Here is a 4,642-nt window from a genome sequence, read left to right as displayed (position 1 = left end):
CGGCAAAGCTCTTAGTCACTAAATATTCGCCGTAAAATAATAGCCAAATTTTTCCATTTTTGTTGATTTCGAAGTGGAATAAGTCGAGTTGCGAACACTTGCGAACCGGTCAGCCCAGCCACATGGTAGTACCTGGGGCCAACTTTAAGGTCTGTATGGTGTCAGGTTGCGAAAAGTTGCGCTTTTCGAAAGAATCGACTCCAAAGTCGCGGCTTTGTCACAAATGACTGGTCAACTTCCATTTCCCGAACTTAACCATAATCGTTTCTCCTTAAGTTCCAGCTTTAGTTCCTACCCTGTGGTGGTTGTACACGTTCAATCTCTTCAGAAAAAAAGTCAGCGACCCTAAACACTTCTTTTCGCAAAATTTGGCAGCGTAACAGTGTTTCCCCCTAAACTACTAAAGCTCCGCCCCTGCTGTGGTAGTCGCACATGTCCATCCTTTCAGAAATAATGTCGGCGACCCTTAAAACATCTTTGCACAAAATTTGGCAGTGATCAAGCGCAGCGTTACAGTGTAACCCCCTTCAACATTCCTAGATCCGCCCCTGTAGTGGTCGCATACGTTGAATTTCTTCAGGAATGAGGTCAGCGACCCTCAAAACCCCACAGCCTGAAAATTGGCAGTGATCAGGGCACTCTATAATTTTGAGCGACTTTTTTCGGTTTTGCATCACTGTGTGGCGGGGTGTGGTGAGGTGGAGGCGGGGCGGCGGGGCGGCGGGGCGCACACTAAGGGACCGAGGAAGGGGGTGTTTTTTTTATTAACGGCTGGAAAAGATTTTAACAGTATTTTTGTACATTTCAGGTAAAAGAAGCATTGGACACCATGGGGCAAGGAAGTATCCTGGAAAATGTCACCGCTGAGCAGGTTCAAGATGTAATTTCTGTGCTGTCTCCAATAGAGGCGATTGGCACTCGGAAAGGCAAGACGTTTCAATCAAATCAGCTCAATGAAGTTATTGAGAAGACAACGTGCGTGGATACTGACTCTGATCTGAAAAACGATCTGAAGAGTCACATCCAACGTGAACTCGTACCTCTTCTCCAAATTCTGACAATTATTAAGAAATGTAAGGATATTGCCACTTTTATTAAGGCCAGTGGGTTGAACGAGCGCCTCGAGGGTGGCACGTTGAAACAAGAAGTGGAAACCAGACGGATGTCTGTGCTGGCACTTCTCAGGTCCTTCTTCATCTGGCCAGAAGATGGCACTGAGCCTCCATCTGAAGCCAAGATTTTCCAGGTAAGATAGCCAATCCAGTTAGATTATTTATTTCCACGAGATTTTATACGAGCTATTGTTTACTTATTTAGCTTTATTTCCAGGTAAACGAGATTCTTGTAAACAAGGGAAAGGAGCAGCTTGTAATGAGTCCAGAGGACGTTCTGTTGATGTTGGATTTAATATCCATCCTAGAACCATTTGAGGTTGCAATCAAGAAATTTGAGGCCTCTAAAGAACCCACCATCCAGCATGTCATCCCTCGTTATCTGCAACTAAAGCGCCACCTAAAGCCAAATCAGGACGACTCTGTTACAATGGTGACGTTTAGGGCTGTTCTGCTTCGCCAGTTGGAGAAGAAAATAGCCCCTAACATCCACATCCGTCACAAAATGGGACTTATGTTTTGGCCTAAGTTTGCCTCACTGCCAAACATGCCCGATGAGGAGCGAGTCGAGGTACGATGCTCGATTGAGGGTGGGGTGGGACGTAACGTGGGACGGAAAAGGGGAAATTATAATTTTTTTGTTTGGCACTAGGTGTTGGCAGAGGTGCGGAGACTGTGCCAGGAGCAGGCCGAGTGCCTCGCCCGGAGGGGCAAACTACCACAGGCACAGCCTTCAACTTCCACAGCAGGACCGTCTCCGTCCAAGAGGAGGCGCCGTGCTCGTCGTCTAGAGTCAGACGAGGAGTATGACCGCCTCATCGATGAAAACGGCACACAGTACGGCCAAAAGGCGAAAAGTGCGACATGGCCCTTTCTGCGGTTTTTTCGATTAATAAGGACAAGGGATTATGGTTTATGGTGGAAAAAGTGGTTTCTTGAACAAAACCTGGCCATAAAGGTGTCAAAAACTGTAAAAAACGCATAAAATGCCCCAAAACGCCCCAAATTCCACCATTTTTAACTCGTTTTTTGGCTCTTATATCCACAATTTTGGGAATCCGAAACTTTTCCATACAGATTCTGAAAGCTAAGAATGAGAACTAAAAGTTTGTCAAAGGGATCGACACCGTAGCGAGATCGGCTATTCGAGATATTTGGCCTCAAAGATTTTTACATTTCATCATTTCCACTAAAAATGCCAGATTTTACTCGTTTTTTGGCTTTTTCAAGAGCAACTTTGTGAATCCGAAACTTTTCTTGACATATTCTGAAAGCTGAGAATGCGAGCTACAAATTTGCTTCAGGAGTCCACACTGTAGCAAGATCGGCTGTTCAAGATATTTGGCCTCAAAGATTTTTATAATTCATCATTTCCACTAAATTGTCAGTTTTGCGCGCCCCTGCGTGTTGATGCGAGTTTTTTTGGACCTTGGTTCCGACCATTCGTTGAAAAAGTCTCATCAGGACCTACTCGATTCAGGAATAAAGCAGATGATTGTTAAATCAGCTGGCTTTGACTCTCGATCGCAGCCAACAGTTTTGCAATCAGACGTATACCAAAGCAAGTGCAAATGCAGCAATAGCACATAGCAGTTAAACAGTTGTAGCGAGAAGTACGTAGTTGTGGCAGAGCCTGTGGCTTCGGATACCCAACCCGACGGCGATAAACAGCGCTGAGCAGCCGCCTCGGTCCTCAGCCCAGGCCCCCCCAACCCGCATCCATACTCTTCTCTACACAGGCGTAGGCTGTCCCGGCGTGTCCAGTTTTTGCGGTTTTTCGCCTCTAGCGGTTGAACGATCAATTTTACATATACACAACCCTTATATTGTCTTAATCGTATCTTCCCTTTCTTTGCAATGCACCATTCAAATTTTCAAAATATTGAAATTGGTTGTCGTAATAGCATGGCTTCTGGTGCTTTATGTGCTTCAAGCACAATGCCGGATTTAACTTGATAGTTGCATATGAAAAACTTGTTCGCACAGAACCTTCAATAGTTAAATCAAAATTAACATTTTCGTCCATTATACCATGCACGCACATGTTAATCATGAATAGGGATGCACTAAAATTAACCTCGTCAGTATCGTCTGCAGCGTTATCGTTCTTTTATTCCTGAATCGAGTAGGTCTTGATGAGACCTTTTCAACGAATTGTTGGAACCAAGGTCCAAAAAAACTCGCATCAACACGCAGGGGCGCGCAAAACTGACAATTTAGTGGAAATGATGAATTATAAAAATCTTTGAGGCCAAATATCTTGAACAGCCGATCTTGCTACAGTGTGGGCCCCTTAAGCAAAATTGTAGCTCGCAATCTCAGCTTTCAGAATATGTCAAGAAAAGTTTCGGATTCACAAAGTTGCTCTTGAAAAAGCCAAAAAACGAGTAAAATCTGGCATTTTTAGTGGAAATGATGAAATGTAAAAATCTTTGAGGCCAAATATCTCGAATAGCCGATCTCGCTACAGTGTCGATTCCTTTGACAAACTTGTAGCTCTCATTCTTAGCTTTCAGAATCTGTATGGAAAAGTTTCGGATTCCCAAAATTGTGGATATAAGAGCCAAAAAACGAGTAGAAAATGGTGGAATTTGGGGCGTTTTGGGGCATTTTTTGCGTTTTTTACAGTTTTTGACCCCTTAATGACCAGGTTTTGTTCGGAAACCACTTTTTCCACCACAAACCATAATCCCTTGTCCTTATAAATCGAAAGAACCGCAGAAAGGGCCATGTCGCACTTTTCGCCTTTTGGCTGCACTGTGCGGCAGCGCCGCCGCTCCACTGGACGAGGTGGACACATATTTACTTCTGCAAGACGCCACCGTAAAATCCCAAGATATTCTCAAGTGGTGGAAAGAGAGGGTGAGTTTTCTCTTTCCACTTTCTCCCTGTCCACCCCCTCTCCATTTTTTCCCACCTGGAGGTAGTTTTGACCCCCACATATACAGTTCGGTCACTTTCGTTCGACTCACAATAATAATTTTTCTCTGCAGGTAGTAATGTTTCCCACGCTGAGCCGAGTCGCTCGCATGATTCTGGCAACCCCAGCTTCCAGTGCTGCCGCCGAGAGGGCGTTCAGTGTAGCAGGCCGGCTTCTAAATTCAAGGAGGACCTGCCTAAGTGCTGAGTCGGTGGACGATATTATGTTCCTACACGATTTTGTGAAGAAGTTTAGAGTAGAGTTATTTGCACTGACTGAGACTGAGATTGAATTGCACTTGTAAAAAAGTGCCTGGGTTATGGTATCGCACTATTGGAATAATTTTTTTCGCTTTATTCTAGTCAAGAATTTGTTTTGTAAGAATCTTTTTCTAGAAATCTGTTTCCATGATGTTTTAGGGAATAAACCACAATACTTTTTATTCTAGTCAAGAATTCGTACTGTACACTCTCAGCCTGTTATTGACTTTTTGTCCTTTGTTAAAGAGTATTTTACACAGCAATAAAAAGTACTATTTCGTCAATATCTATGTAAGATTTCGTTCGTTATATTGACTTTAAGTCAATTTGCTACTGACAAAGAGTCAATA

The sequence above is a fragment of the Thrips palmi genome, unplaced genomic scaffold (assembly GCF_012932325.1).
Source record: "Thrips palmi isolate BJ-2018 unplaced genomic scaffold, TpBJ-2018v1 HiC_scaffold_11, whole genome shotgun sequence".
NCBI lineage: Eukaryota > Metazoa > Arthropoda > Insecta > Thysanoptera > Thripidae > Thrips > Thrips palmi.
This window is presented reverse-complemented; position numbering follows the sequence as displayed.